Consider the following 17,165-nt stretch of genomic DNA (forward strand, 5'->3'; position numbering starts at 1 on the left):
CTGAGCTGCAGGCCTTGCCCCCTGGCTGTGTGCTGTTGTGTCCTCAGTGCCATCTTCCCCCTGCTGTGCTGCCCACTGTAGGGTGGGGGTTGGGCTCCCAAGCAACATGGACCCTTCTTCCCTCGTCCCCTCCCCCAAAGGGACGTGACTTTTTTTTTAAGTTAAAAATGCTTCCTTTATTACATAAAGCCAATACTGCCACTTCTAGGTTCAACTGCATGCATCTCTATATTGTTCAAAGTGTCATGCCTGTGATGTTAAAGACAATCACTTCCAAGTGTCATCAGGTAGTAGCTTCCTTTGGATGTCATCACAATCCCTGCTCCCTGTTCCACACACATTCAACAACCTGTTCTAGGGAATGAGCAAGTTCTCCCAGTCCCCGGCATAGACATAAACTCAAGGTTCTTCCACACTTTCTTGTGCCAGAAGCACACGACTCTGAAGGAGACACAGTCAAAGATGCTGCATGTGCCCCAGCTGGTCACTACACCATTTTATCATCTTCATTAATGAAGTGTTGTGATCACAATGGAGCCCTAATCTGCATTATAATAACAAGGTATTGCACATTCTCTGAGGACAGACACACCATGATTTTATGTCCAAGATGCAAGGTTACTCTCCGAACTGTCTCCCAGCTAGCAAGTGGAGAGCTCACTACAGGTGCAAGGAGCTGCTTCCTGTATTCCAACTGCATGCTCAAAACAGTGCTTTGCAAGATCAGTGCTAGTTAGAAGTGTGCACAGTTCTGAGGCAGTCAGAGGGGTAGAGGAGGGAACACCTGAAGTTCTAAAGGTCAGCAGGCTTGGCTGGGATAGAGCCCTGGGGGAATTGCCCTGCTCCTGGAGAGAAGGCAGGCAAAGAGCCCAGAGGAAGACAGCATGGGAATAGCTACTTAAAGAATGACTATGGCACACAGTAAGGAGATCATACCCGCTTCTCAAGGCATGTCCCTGGGAGGCAGTATTCATGCAGATGCCTCTCCAGGATGAAGAAACTGGCTAGCACCATTTTCCTTCTCCACCCCTCAGCATAATATTATAAATATTTCTTACATATGATAAATTCTTTGGTCTCTGCCAATCTCCTTTGAGCAATTGATCTCCACGCACTATGAAACCCATACACTTATTTCAAAGGCTGTTCAGTGTAGTTTTAGCCATGGTAAAGATGAGTGAAAACAATATTAATGTCCAATAACAAATAATTGGTTAAATATGGCAAAGATGGTGGTTCTATTATGGACTAATATGAAAAATACTAAGCTTATATTTTAAAGAGCATATACTATAGTAAGAAGTAAAATAGTAAAATTATAAAGCAATACATGCATATGGTATAATAATATGCACTAACATTAACACTTCTATATAAACAAAGTATATATTGCTCATATATTAGCATTTCAATTTAGCTAAGAACTATAACTTTTTAGGTAACTTATTATTTTTTTGTTTGAAGGTTACAATTTTTATTGTCATTATGCATAGCCATATGTTTTTCACGTTGAGGTGAGTTTTTAATTTGAGATAACTGGAATTGAGCTTTCTTTCAAAGTATATCTTCCTTTTTATTCCTCCCAGGAAGCTGTGCCACATGGTTATATGTCACTATGAACTTACATGCATTATCTTCTCAAAATTTTAGTTTCCCTCGGGATTCTCAAGAATGAACTCTTCAAATATTCTATTAATGCTCTCCATTGCTTTGTAGGTATTAGATATCCCATGGACAGTATTTTTCAAAGTACTTCTTCCAAAGTGAGGTCAAATAGAGCCTGGGAACAGTAGTTTTGCCTCTTCTGGCTCTATGGGACCCACCAATTGTCTTCAGTCTGAGACAGCATTCCACTTAGTCAGAACCATGACCAGAAAACATTTGCAATACATCTTCATGAAAGTCTTTTCCTTTATTTTTGAATAAATTTGTCTGCTTCTTATTCACTTAGGAGTATTTCCTTACCTGTGTTATTTCAAATCCAGCCTCTCTTATAAGTTTAAAGATATCCTCTCTTTGTTCCTGTGTTATATGAGGTTTAATCAGTGCTAAAGTATGTTGAGAAGGAAAGAAATACTGTATTTCCCTTTTGGCTTCTTCTAATAAATCACTTCCATACAACTGGTTGATAGGAAAATATTCCATTGCAAATTATGCACATAAACTGGCCATCTTTTCTATAAGGCTTTCAAAATAATCATCATTTTCATATTCCTTGCATGATGTTTGTTCTTCCTCTTCTGATAATATAATTTGTCTTTGCATCAGTATTTTAAAACCTTCATCTTCAATAATCTTCAAAATATCCTCTCTCTTTTCTTGAAAGAGATCCAGTCAAAGTAATGCCAGGGCCTTCTCTAATTTGAGCTTTTTCATGTTTTTAAAATCAGGGAAGGACATATTAATAAAGTGATTAACATCGATTAGATTCTCTTCAATATCACAAAACTGAGATATATATGTTGTCTTTCCAGACATTCTTATAAGATGTCACACTTCTTCCTCACCACTGGAGTCCTGACCACCTCTGGTTATCCTCATATATTTTTTTAGCTTCCATCTCAGGATTGGGTTCAGGTTCCTCCAGGGAAGGCTGTTCTTCACCTCCTTGAGATATAACTACAATATGGCCTAGGCAATTTGTCATAAAAAGACAAAATCTTCAGTCATGCTTATCTGATCTCCGACTACAGAAATCCCTTACTTGTTGTTCTGTGAGGATCTTGTCTTCAATTTCTACAACAAATCCTGCCTTTATCATTCTTTCTTTAATCTCTAGAGATTTTCTAGTAATCATAGCACAGCATATTGTTTGGTAATGGCAATTAGGTATAGTTGTTCAGTACTTTCATAGTGTGCTTCCCCAGCATCATCTGCATCTTAATCTACAAACACAATTTCATGATAGTGAGGGCAAACCATTTCACCTGCTGCAATTTTTTTCTCTTTGACCAAGTTAATAATTTTTTTGATTAACAAGTGGTGCATTTGTACCATTGATCTTTGCAATAATTTTGGCATTAACACTAAAGAGAAAAACAGGTTCACATTTATCTCTAAATGGTTGTAAAGTCACAATGTTGTCAGCTTCTGTTATAACAAATGAAGAAGTTCATCTTCATTCAGCTCATTTTTCAATTTTCTGAATAAAGTTTGCATTGCTTTGCAAGGTCCACACCAGGCTTGGTAAAAATTGATCACTGTTACGCCTTTTTTTTCTGCAACATCTCATCCCACAGTCTTGGACTATTCACGAATGCCTGTAACTGGATCTCTGGCTTTGTGTCTATAATTTAGCCACTGGGTGTGGAACAGGTGCCTGGCTCTACTGTGCTGTCTGCTGGTGCTGACCCCATGAAAGAGGCCAAATGAGCTTAAGTAACTTTTTTTTAGTTTCCATAGCTCCTATTTGACAACAGATGACTTATTAAACAAAATCAACTCTAAATCTACACACACGCATACACATTAAAAATAGCAAGACAGTTAATTTTTTTCTAAGGATAATTTTACCCTTAAAATTTTCTCTAGTTTAAATGCCTAGATAAGAAAAAATTACTGCTAGGATGGGAGATTGCCTTCCTTTCTTTCAATAAGTAGACGCTACAACTATCTAGCTAGAAGAGGTGATCCCACTTTAAAGAAATTGTACTTGATTTTATCAGTTTTTGAAACTCAATGATTATACCCGTTAGACAAAACAACAAATAGAATTCTTGCAAGTGAAAATTGTGTCCCTTTAAGGCTCAAAATGCAAGATAGGGAATGAATATCTCTCTTTTCTGGTATGTAGTGTAGTGATGCTTTATTATAACAAGAATTGCAGCCTCAGGTTAAATGAGTAGGGTAAGAAAAGTGAACCAGTTTTCTGGAGAAGACACCACATTATATTACTCAGAGATGGAGGGCTTCATAGAAAGATACATTAATATGAGAAGCAAAGATGCCATGCTCATTTTGAAGTTGTATCATGTGTCACTAAAGGAAGATACAAATTTGTATGTAAATTGTGATGAGTTCAGGGCAAAGTAAATGTAATTTTTATAAATAGTAGCTTATATACCTTTCAAACATCTAGGAAATTATTAATCTGATTGAATGTGCATTTTCATCATATTCTAAACACACAAGTATATATTAAAACACTTTTAGTTCTAAAAATCTTAGAATTTTTATGGTCAGCATGTTTAAGACACATTTGTAAAGTAGAACTTCAAGGTGGAATGAAGGAATGCAATTTTGATGTTGGAATTATCAGCAATTTAAAAATTAATGTTCTGCATTTTGTGAACTGTAATATATATTTGCTTTATATTATTAGAAAGATGATACTTATTAAAAATAATAATTTTGCAACTTGATTTATTGAAGTTATCACCCTAATTCCCTGATCCATTTTGGATCCATTTTGGATATTAAGCAACTCCTCATTATATTGGTTTAAGGTGCTAAGGATAGAAGTAGCTTGTATAATATCAGCAGCTTCATTCAGTTTTGACTGATGAAGTTTCTTCAACACTAGCTTAAATAATATCAAATATGTGGTGATTTTACTAAAGCAGGGTATATGTTTTATGGAAACATAGAATATCTGAAACTCAGATAAATAAGGGGCATAAAGCTGTGTTCTGTTTTTATTTTTTTTTTTTACTTTTCCCCCACAGCTTTATTAAGAAATAACTGACATGTAACATGGTGTAATTTAAGGTGTACAATGTATTGATTTGATACTTGCATATCAAATGATTACCATTATACCATTAATACCTCGATGTACCTGTATCACCTCACCTCCCACAATTACCGTTTATTTTTTGTGGTGAGAACATTTAAGAGGTCCTATTCTAAGTGATTTTCAAGCATATATAACACAATCACTTTGCTATAATAATATCCCCAGTAATTATTAATTGTGTAGCTGGAAGTTTTTGTTCCTTGACAATATCTTCTATTTCCCTCCCTCTCTCAGCCCCTGGTAACCACCATTTTAGGTTTGTTTCTTTGTATTTGGCTTTTTAAGACTCACATATAGGTGACATCATACGGACATCTTTCTCTGATTATGCTGATTTACCTCAGCATAATTCTCAAGTTCCATCCAAGTTGTAGAAAATGACAGGACTTCCTTCCTTCTCATGGCTGAATAATATCCCTTTGTGTATACCACATCTTAAATCATTCATTCACAATTAGGTTTTTTTCATATCTTGGCTGTTATCAATAATGCTGCAAGAATCATGAGAATGCAGATATTCATTTTTTACCACCTTTGAATATATAACCAGAAGCGGGATTACTGTTTTTAATTTTTTTTAATGTTATTTATTTATTTATTCATGAGAGACACACACACAGAGAGAGAGAGAGAGAGAGAGAGAGAGAGAGGCAGAGACACAGGCAGAGGGAGAAGCAGGCTCCATGCAGGGAGCCCGATATGGGACTCAATCCTGGGTCTCCAGGATCAGGCCCTGGGCTGAAGAAAGTGCTAAACCGCCGAGCCACTAAGGCTGCCCTGTTTTTAATTTTTGAATGTTCTGTTTGTTATTTTTTGAGGAATCTCCATGCTGTTTTTCATAGTGGTTGCAGTGACTTATGTTCCTACCAATAGTGCACAAAGGTTCTTTTTTCTCCATAGCTTTCCCAACACGTATCTCCTATGTTTTTGATGATAGCCATTCTAATTGATATGAATAGCTCATTACAGTTTTGATTTGTGTTTCCCTAATAATTAGTGATACTGAGCATCTTTTCATGTACCCATCTTTTCATGTACCCATTTAGAAGTTTTCTTTGGAAAAATGTCTATTCGGCTCCTTTTTTTAATGTTGCCTGCTATTTGTCTATTGAGTTGTATGAGTTCATTATATACCTTGAATATTAACCCCTTGTAGAATGAATGGTTTGTGATTTATTTTTCTTATCCCAAAAGTTGCCTTTCATTTTGTTGATTTTCATCACTATACAGAAGCATTTAAGTGACAAACATTTCTTCAAAAGAAAAGATGGTTATTAATCACCTTAAAATATACTATATACATTTTTAATTTTAAAAAAGTTACCTAGTTGGTCGTAATTTTTCCTTACAATATAACTTATATTTTATAAATCTGATCACAATTTATCAGTAGATATAAAACTGAAGATATTTCTTTTTTTATTTTTATAAATTTATTTTTTATTGGTGTTCAATTTGCCAACATATAGAACACCCAGTGCTCATCCCATCAAGCGTCCACCTCAGTGCCCATCACCCAGTCACCCCCACCTCCCGCCCAACTCCCTTTCCACCACTCCTAGTTCAGAATGCCTGTATGGGTTGCAGCCGGTTTCCTATTATTGATATCTTACATCACAATGACTCCTTTGTTACAATTCATGAGCTACTAAAGTTGTTATTTTTACCTAATGTCCATTGTCCAAAAATTTTTTTAGCTTGCATCTACTACCCTTACTTCATTCCAGGATTCCAACCATGATACCTCATTACATATTGCCATAATCTCTCCGTAGGCTGCAACAGGTTCTTTATATATATATATATATATTACACTAATTTAGCTCTTTGAAAAGCACTAGTCAAGTACTTCATAGAATGTTCTTTAATTATTTTGCATAGGTTATTTACTTCTTTCTTTGGTAATTTTATCAATAAGAATTAATATATTAATTTAATACATTGAGTCATAATCAAATAATAGCATATTTATTTAGCTGCTCAAATTAGTCCAGCTTTGGCTATTGGAAGCTCTTTCAGTTTACTCCTGTGTTCCTTCAATATATCCCTATCCTGTGGAACACTATTTTTACTGGAGCACTTTACTTTCTGACTGCACAAAATAATCTTGACTAATTTGTATATTATTTGCCCTGGTCCTAGAATAATCATTTCTCCAAAGAACTCTGGTTCCTTTAACTCAAGAGTTGTGTGAAAAACTACTATCTAGGCTCTAGATGTGCTCAGTACTACTGGAATGGAAGCTTTCTCAGCTGAGAGAATAGGGAAATATTGTTTCCCAACCTGTGTTTATATACACATTTATTGATATTTCTGTCTGTAGTCATTTCTATCTAAAGCTAAACTTGAATTCATACTGCTATCTTCAACTCTAATTCATTGGTTGGCAAATGGATCATCAAACACTCCTCCCTCAGCCCTCGGTAACCACCATTAACCCCTGTAACCTACTCAACAAGTCAAAACCTGACTTGTATCATCTGCTATCCTTTTAATTGTTCAGTTCCTATACATATTTATTGTGGTTCAGCCTTATTAACCCCTATCTCCACAAAAAGGGCCTTATCAACTAGAATATGGTGCTTACTTATAATTTCTTTTGAGTCCTATAGATTTTTGTTCTTTGATCTTACAGATTTCATTCATTTATAGAGTAATTATTTCCATAAATTTAATATTTTGGATGTGAGGGACAACTTCCTTGAAGGACACATGCTACCAAAACTCACAAAAGGAGAAATAGAGCTATCCGTAATAGCTCTATAGAGAAGAAAGCAGCAAGCCCAGATCATTTTACTCACATACTCTACCAAATATTAAAAAATATATAGTAGTTCTCAATATTTCAGAAAATAGAAATGAAGGGAATATTCCTAATTCATTCTATAAGGCCATTATTACCCTAACACCAAAACTAGATAAAGACATTGTAAGGGAAAGGAAAACTATAGACCAATATCTCTCATAAGGAAAAATACTCAAGAAAATATTAGCAAATTAAATCCAAGAAGATATATTTTTATTAATTCGTTTCAGTGTTTAAAAATCCTGTCCTTATATCTGCCTGTTTTATCAGTATTTCATTTCTTCCATAAATACGTGAAATCTTTCCTCTATGAAAATATGAAATCTTCTGTGAACTAATTTGGCTATGATACTACCCTCATGCTGCTACATTGTCTGACAACTTAACCCAGGGCTGAGCCCCATTTCCTAAAAGTTTGTTATCTAACAGGCGTTGTCTTGTTACCTGAGCAGAAAACTTGGCATTGTGAGGCAATCACTACAAACTCACCAATCTTTGACTCCTTGGAAATTATACCAATACTCTAATTTTTGCAATTTGAGACTGGCTGCTATTCTATGATATTTGGCATTGTGCAAGACAGATTAATTATTTTATCTCATTTCTCCCCTTTGCTGCTTGTTCTTTTTCATCATTGCTACTGTCTTGATATGTCTTGAAACTAAGACCTTAAATATGATGCCATCCTATTTTTCTAAGGTAACCCAAAACAGTAATTTAATGTACTGTTTTAGAATTTTCTCTCTTTTAGGTTTACTTCTAGGCTTATCAGCTAGCTATCTAAAACTATATTTATTTCATTAAAAAAATACATATATCAGCCATCTTTAGTTTTCTGACACTTATCCTCAGTCCTTCCGGTCTCCAATATTTCAGAGTTTCGTTGATCACACCAAAAAAGTCTTGTTTTTGGTCTTTTGAATTCATGTTTCTTATGAAACATTTTGTTACAGTAATCAATGTAGAAATTTTTACTTCTATTTTTACCTTTTCAAATATATTCAATACTACTCTTAGATTTATATCATAGATGTCCCCTTTAATTTTGAAAACTAATATTTGCAGCCATAATTCTATTTTCCAGGTTAAAGTATCTGGGCTTCTACTCAAAAAATATGATAATTTTGATTAGATATAAAATTTTCTTTTTTCCAAATTTATCACATGCATGTATGTACATACAGCACCACCATCCTGGCCATGTGTCAGGCTCATCAGGGAGTCTGCTTGAGGTTGTCACTCCCTCTGCCCTCCTCTTTCCTGAACTCTCTCTCTCTCTCTCAAATAAATACATAAATAAATAAATCTTAAAAAAAAAACCCACCATCACCAATATGATTTGGATGGCTTACATCTAATAGCCTATTTCAAGAAATTTTAAAGAATCCTCTTGTACAAGACACCTTTTGTTGAATCAGTCTCCTGATAATAGTTTCCTTTCCTGAAGAGATCAATTGTTACCTATTTAATGAATCCAGCTTCTAGCTTTGAACACTAAAAGCTTCATGTTCTTTCTTGAATGCTAAAGGCCTGCCTGGTCCTGCGACACACTGCTGCCATGCCAACAGGCTAGCAAACATCTATTTTCAACTGATAACAGGCACACATCTCCTGCTGATTTTGCCCAAAGCTGTTCAATTCTTTTGATATTCAACATAAATGTATACAATTAGAAATTAATATAACAATTAAGAATTATATCCCTTCTTAATCTCCAAACTTATTCTAGAAGAAATGTACAGAAAATTTGCTGCCCTAATATTTATAATTTCAAACTCTTTACTGTTGTGTAATTATTCCTGGGGGGTATAATGTGTGAGCTGTTTACATGAGATGAATGGAACCATGAATTTATAAGTACATGCTCCATTACACTCATAGTGTATTGCTTCTTAATTTACGTCTTGCTTTGGGCCATGCAGAAGATTATTCTGGCTATTTTTAAAGAACTGTTCCAAATTCTGTAGATACATCTCCCACAGGTCCTTTTTATTCTGTGATTTGAAAATCATTTGGTGGGCAGAAATTTCACCATGCATTTGTCAAATAAATTTCCCACTTATCATATTTGGCTGATGGCAATATGGTTGTTTTCAGGAGAAGAAAGTGTAAGCCATGACTTATTCTATCTAATGGGGCAGGAAAATGTAGAGCTAGAAGACAAAGAATACAATAACACTTTTATGAGCAACCATGTAAATATATTACTAAAAATGTTCTTTTAAATAGCATAGTCAAGTGGAGAAAGAAGAAAAGGCATTAGAAGCCAGACTGGAAAACCTCTTATCTGACTTCTAGACTGCTTTGTTTAATAAGTTGAAAGCATCAACTTTATGTATCTGCCTTATATTCACCTAGTTAATTAAGGGTATAATTACTTAGGATCTTATGAGGAAAAAAAATAAAAACTTATGAAGCTTGAGAAATGTTGCTTCTGAATAAAATATTTTGATATACCAAAATCAGCATATTTGTTAATGAATTCTTTTTAAACAACTCAGAATTATTAATATTTTCTGTCAAAATGGGAGAAATCTGGGAATTCTGATTCTCCTCATGTATAACATCATTAAACCAATCAAAATTTAAGACACCAATTGAATTCAAAAATTAGAAAATAACACTCAGTAACCTGAGTTTTTCACAAATTAATTGCATATGTTTAGGAAAACTTTTTAAGCTTCCCGTGTTTCTGATATGTAATCTGTAAATAGTCAGAAGACCATTCTTGAAACTTCTGAATGTTGTTTCTAACCTATTACCAAGCATATTTCCTACAAACAGAAGAGTAATGGAATTTTTTTCCAGTTAATGACTTTAAGTAAATGTATTATATAGAAAATAAGTAATTTAATACTTACTCTTATTGTAATTAAATTACTTCAGTTAGTAGGTCTTTCAAATGGAAAAATGCCTCTATAAATGGTTTAGGGAATGCTTCCCAAATTCCCAGAGGCACATGCTCCCTGCTCTTTTCCACAGTTCAGACTCCTGAAGATTCTCTGAAGGAGGTTTGTGGGGAAGCAATTGAGGGCCGTGTGTATTTTGGAAAGCTCACCACCATTATGTGGGCAGTATTCTCCTAACCTTCCTAAAACATTATCAACCATACATAAAAATGTACATGTTTTACTAATCTATGAACTTGTGTACATAGAATTCTTGAAACTCAGTCACTTTTAGTTATGGCTTTAGTGTATTCCCACTCTTGAATTTGAAAAAAAAAATATGTAATTAAGGCTAACTTGAAGTATTTTTTCTCTATAATTATGGATGACCTATCTTTATATGCAACAATTTTATGTCCTAAATACTCGCTAAGTATTTAGAATCTCTCCAACATATAGAACCTTTACTGCATATACTTGTTGTCTTTCTCCTTTACATGTTTGTGGACATAGGCATAGGAGGGAAGAGTTCCTTCAGAAAAGATGCACTGAAGCCATGGAAGGTTTATTGCAAAAGAAGCCAAATGAGATGATAGGCTACACTATCTGGGGCTTTGGTGTAGGCTTAGATGTTTACCAGGGCCCATGAATGAACAGAAAATGCACAGGTGACTAAAGAAAACACAAATATATACAGCAATTAAATGTAAATAAAGTTTGTTAAATGTATAATATAGCAGACAAAGCATTAAACAGACCTAGCTTGATCCTTGCCACAACCCTGGGAAATAAATTAGATGGTACACATATTTATTTCTGTTCTTCCTTAGATAAGATCTATTTACTATTTATTTTGTGTTCCTTCCATAGACAAATACATAGACTTTCTTGACCTCAAGTATTAATATATTGGTATAAATGATATTGATGAACTTTAATATGTATTGATTATCTCAAATTTTATTTCACTTAGCTCTTTAAAATCTTTTAAGTCTTTATTTATTTATTCATGAGAGACAGAGAGAGAGAGAGAGAGAGAGAGGCAGTGACACAGGCAGAGGGAGAAACAGGCTCCATGCAGGGAGTCCAAGGCGAGACTCAATCCTGGGACTCGATCCCGTGACTTGATCCTGGGACTCCAGGATCACTCCCTGGGCTGAAGGCAGGTGCTAAACCACTGAGCCACCCAGGGATCCCCTCTTTAGTTTCTCCAGGCTCATGTTCAATCACTCTAACCATAAAAGGCTTTTTACAGTTCCTTGGAAGTTTTTATATCTTTCCTACCTCTGGCCTTTGAACACACCTTCCTCTTACTAGGACACTTCTATTTCCACTGGTTTTGTAGCTAAATCCTATTCATCTTTTAGTGCATACTTCATTATTTTTCCAGTAAAGCTGAACTCGGAGATCAGTAGTCTCATATAATATTCTATATTAACATATAATGCTTAGACTTTGTTAGAACAGAGTTTTTTTGATAGCTCCAATGACTGATACATAATGTTTTAAATAAAAGAATTAATGAATAAATGTTTCTTTTTCTATATGTTTATTCAATTCTAAGCTCATTTTAGAATACATTCCCCCAAACAATCTAGATGAAGTAACATCAGGTATAAGCCCTGTTGCAAAAATTACTTGGCTTCTTTTAGATGATTTTTCATATTAGTATTTTTTAAAATATTGATTTCAGTATTGTGTCCTATTTTTAAGTAACAGACATACCAAACAGTAAATCTACTCAGATATATGAATACTAACATTACAATTTAGTAGGTTTCAAAATTTTTTCCATGTTTTTCTCATTTTTTTACTGATATTTTAATTCCTTAAGGTCATGAAACATTTCACATTTTTTCTATACCTCACAACATTTAGTATTGAAACTTCCCTTCCCTTTATTATTGCCATATTATCTTTATTGTTCACATGGATAGAGTGCTTACTTAGTGCCAGATGCAATCTTCACAACAATTCTGAAATAACTACATATACTAACTTCATTTAAAAAAATGAATAACCTTAGTATCTAAAGTGAATTCTTCATGTAGGAAACGTTAGGGAAAAAATTGAATCCAGAAATCCCATCCATGGAAACTTTTCTATAATTAGTATTCAAAGAACATATGTTTTCATGATTTAAGATTGCTTAAGTAGCTAGTAATCTCTGTGTATTCATGATATGCTGGTATCAATCCATTCAAAAGCAAGAGACCCATCTTGGATAGACACTGGACAGATCTTTAGTAGATATGCTCTTAGGTATGACCTGGAGAGAGGTTACCAATGCTAGCCAACATAGTTATCAATAATTGAATGCTTTATTAGAATCATGTCCCTTTCTGATTCTGTCTTTTCCTTATGGCAATGCCTTTCTTAGCAACTCACTCAGATAACTAACATGAAAATCAGTTATCAGTGTATGTGTTAGCATTTCTCATGAAGTTTAGTAATTTTCTGCTTATAGTAGTAATTTGACTGTTTACATTTTTTATTAACTAGTAAGTAGTTCAATTTTTTAATCACTAAAGGAAATGGTTGTCAACTATATCTGATATTTTCAAATGTGAAGAACAAGAATTAATATATTTGCAAAATGTCATCTATTTTACAAGTTTTAAAATGTTAATAAATGATTTCTGAAGTGTGCTAGGCTGACTCAGTAGGTTAAGTGTCTCCCTTTGGCTCAGGTCATCATTCCCAGGTCCAGGGATCCACTCCTGAGTTGTCCTCCCTGCTCAGCAGTGAGTCTGCTTTTTCCCTCTGCCCTTCCCCCTGTTTATGCATGTGATGTGTGTGCATGTATGTGCTCTCTCTCTTAAATAAAATCTTTTAAAAAATTTTAAAAGTTATTTGAAAAATATTTAAGAAAGCTCTGTAAGTTATGATTTCTATATAAACTCAAATAAGTGGCCTTGTGTTCTCTTTCTGTCTTGAAAGAAAAGTTTGATTTGATGATTAACTTTAAGAAAATTAGATATTTTTTCAAAGTTTTCAAAAAGTGTAATTGGAAATTACATATTAATAAAATAGCTGGGGAATTTTGCCTCTTTTTAAAAGAACTAAGGGATTTTTTGCCAAAAGTGAAGAACCATTGAAAAAGAATGCATATTGTAACTTGACCCAGGTTGATCTTATTCTATTCTTTTACAGTAATTTGAAGTAGGAAATGGAGAAACAAGTGACTCAATATAAGTTAGACATTAAAGTAGTAAAGTTAAGTGGTACCAGGCTGGAGTTGGCACCATTGGTTATCAACCCTGAGCAAGCTATATTTGAGTAACTAGAAACCAAACACTGAGCAGAATTCATATACATAAGAGAGAATGAAATATTCCTACAGTAAGGAATATGGAATAGAGATCATGCAACCCTAGACTTTAGGACAAGATCAATGATCTAAAGACTTTTTTTCAGTTTTGTGGTAGCTAATAGTACTTTCTAAAATTGGGTATCTGGAGAGTGCTTTGTATGTTCTCAATTAGCTACCTTTATAATTTGGGCTTGTCTGAAAGATTCTTGGTCCCTGGAAACCAAATACTCTCTTATTAAAACAACATGATTCTGAAAGAATTACCAGAGAGTGTATTTTTATATAATCAAATTTCTTTATAAGTACATAACCTATGCTACCTAGATTTGGATCCATGTAATACATAGCAAGGATAATCCTTCCTAATGTATGTTCAGGAATTGGTTCTTTGGTGCAGAGTATTTTCTGTCAAATGAAATGTTTATTTCTAAGACTTCAATTAAAGATTTTTCAAATCAAAACATAATTACATTAAAAATTTGATAATGAAATGCATTGTATAGTGGGAAATATTTGTATTTTTTCTCTAACTCTATAAGTATTTCTAATAATGTATATGGTTATGTTTGAAATTATAAAAATGGAATCTGTGTTCTAGTTTATCTTGGCTAAAATTCCATGTTAAACTTTGCTAGTGTAGCTGATGGCTGTGGTACCTTCAAGAGGGTTGGCTTTGAGAGGGTAAGGACCACCAATAAACTTACTAGAAGTGGCCACTGTTCTGAGTGCCAGGCTTGGGAGTGCTCTATCCTGATCCTTCTCAGTATCAACCTTTCCCATGGGGAAAAAAAATACCTAAGCCTCAGGCATTATAGTCACCTGGATCCCATGTGCCTCTTTCAGGTCACTCTCCTGATACTTAGAATCTGAAAACTCTAGTTTAAATGGTCCAGAACTCAGTTTTGGGACCAACATGAGCATGAGTCTCTTTCCTAGTGTGTCCCTATAAGGTGGACTAAATTTCCAGCATGTTCAACTCTAAACTGGGGTGGGAGTGGGGAATAAGAGGTGGCCAAGGGATGGTTCTTGTCAGACACTGTAGACAAAGCTTGAATTAACAGGCTGATATACCAATACCCATGTGCAAAATCTCCTCATTACAGGTGACCTGCCATGGATTCTAGAGGAAATTGGTCAAGGGTCAGGAGATGCCTTTTCCCTAACTACCAGATTCAGGAGTATAAGAATGTTGTACTCGAATCTTGCCTTCCGAGTCATTATGAAGGTATATTTGTTGAATTAGGAGGCTAAAAAATATTTTATTGTCTGGTTTATAACTTTGGGGTATTAGACATATGGTATATGGACCTCTATTTGTATTGTTACTGTTAAGGTTCTGGTGAATTGGTGATTGGTGTCGTAAACTTCTGGTCTTGTAGCTCTTGAGCTACTACTGGTCTTGGTGGCTCCTGATAAGTACTTTTGGGGATACCCAGGGGCAAAAGTCCCTCACTGCATCCCCTCCTCTAATCATCAAATTAAACTCAGGACACTGATCTGTTACTCTATGATTTTCCTAGAGTACATTGTCTCTGGTCCAGTCAGCACTTTTTTTTTTTTTTAATTGAAGGAGCAAGGGAAACCTTTATTTATTTAGGAAAATGTGTTTGCTATTTGTGTCTGAGTGGAAATAGTTCCCCTGTAGTGTAGCCCGATGATTTTTTTCCACCCTTTATAATGAAATCTATGTTCCTCCATGAACAGTAGTTAGGCACAATGTTGTTAAGTCATTTAATGGCTGATTCATTTTGAATGCAGGTTTGCATTGAATTATACATATTCTGGTTATAAAATACAAGAAATAGTGACAAAATAATACGGAAATGGTAGTTTTCTCTCAATGCATTTTTTTTATTTTTTAAACATTTTATTTGTTTATTCATGAGAGACACACAGAGAGACAGAGACATAAGCAGAGGGAGAAACATGCTCTCTGAGGGGAGCCTGATGCAGGACTCCATCCCAGAACCCCTGGATCAGGACCTGAGCCAAAGGCATATGCTCAACCACTGAGCTACCCAAGCGCCCTAAATGTGTTTATTTTTAAAACACTTAGTGGCTCTTTTTTGTTTATTTTTTTTTTTTTTAATTTTTATTTTTTATTTTACGATAGTCACAGAGAGAGAGAGAGAGAGGCAGAGACATAGGCAGAGGGAGAAGCAGGCTCCATGCACCGGGAGCCCGATGTGGGATTCGATCCTGGGTCTCCAGGATCGCGCCCTGGGCCAAAGGCAGGCGCCAAACCGCTGCGCCACTCAGGGATCCCTCTTTTTTGTTTATTTATGTGTATATATTTTTCTATTGAAAATGTCTTATGGCAAATTCACCAAAGAAGGAAACATGTTTCTTTGTCAAAAACTGAAAACAAAACAAAATGAAAACAAAACAACTTTCACTGTATTAAAAGCTATTTCTTAAGGTTTCTGTGAACATCAAGTTTTTCTTGTTAATCTAAACATTGCATATAGTCAGTAGCAGTAGACATTCTCTTCTTCTTTCCTACTGATACTTCTTTATACAACTCAATAAATATTATAATTGTCTTACAACTCCAATAATGATAAAAATATCATTTTAGAAGTAGCAATGCATCATTAGTGTACAGGGTAGAAGTATTTTGTGAGGTTCCCACATTTAGATATTGGTTATAGTGTATAGTGTATATGATTGCATTTCAGGAAATCTGGAAAAATCATAGATTGACTTGATTATCTATGGCTAAAAGGCTAAAAGCTGTTGAGCCTTAAACAGCTTATATAACTGATGATAGAAATTGTGAAATACAAAGTAATACACAAATTCAGATTACAGATCACATTTTAGAATTCCTACTCAGCCAAGAGGAAGGCACATATCTGGCTTTTTATATGGGGAAAAAAATCTAAACTGAATTTTCCATGTTTTAATTTAAAATAATCTAAATTTTAAACAAAATGCTCATTTATCTAGTCTGTGTTATAAATCTTACAATCCTTATTGGCATTTAAAAAATGAACTTTTTTGGAACATTTTATGAAAAAAATCTATCATCTAAAATAAGGATATATGGATATTTTTACTATTGAATTTAAAATTATACATAGAAACACAGGAGTTAATTTTAAGGTCCTTATTAGTGTAAAGCAATAAATAGAAAATAATATTGTTCATGTCAATTGTAATGCTCATGTTCTCATCAATATTACCTTATATGCAAAAAAAATTCCAAAAAAATCACTGGACTGTAAGAAAGTTTTGTTTTGTTTTTTTAAGATTTTATTTATTTGAGAGAGAGCAAGTGAATGTTCATGCATGAGTGGGGAGGGGCAAAAGGAGAGGGGCAGGCAGACTTCGACTCAGGGCTCTATCCCAGGACTCTAGGATCATGACCTGAGCCCAAGGCAGATGTTTAGCTGACTGAGCCACCCAGGCATCCCTGGACTG

The 17,165-nt window shown here is 34.5% G+C and overlaps 1 pseudogene; it reads right to left on the reverse strand.

Moving 5' to 3' along the window:
- Positions 1 to 1,646: 1,646 nt before the first annotated feature.
- On the reverse strand, positions 1,647 to 14,522 carry LOC112913850 (thioredoxin domain-containing protein 3 pseudogene; annotated as a pseudogene).
- Between the last annotated feature and the right edge of the window lie 2,643 nt (positions 14,523 to 17,165).

This window comes from Vulpes vulpes, chromosome 1 (genome assembly GCF_048418805.1).
Source record: "Vulpes vulpes isolate BD-2025 chromosome 1, VulVul3, whole genome shotgun sequence".
NCBI lineage: Eukaryota > Metazoa > Chordata > Mammalia > Carnivora > Canidae > Vulpes > Vulpes vulpes.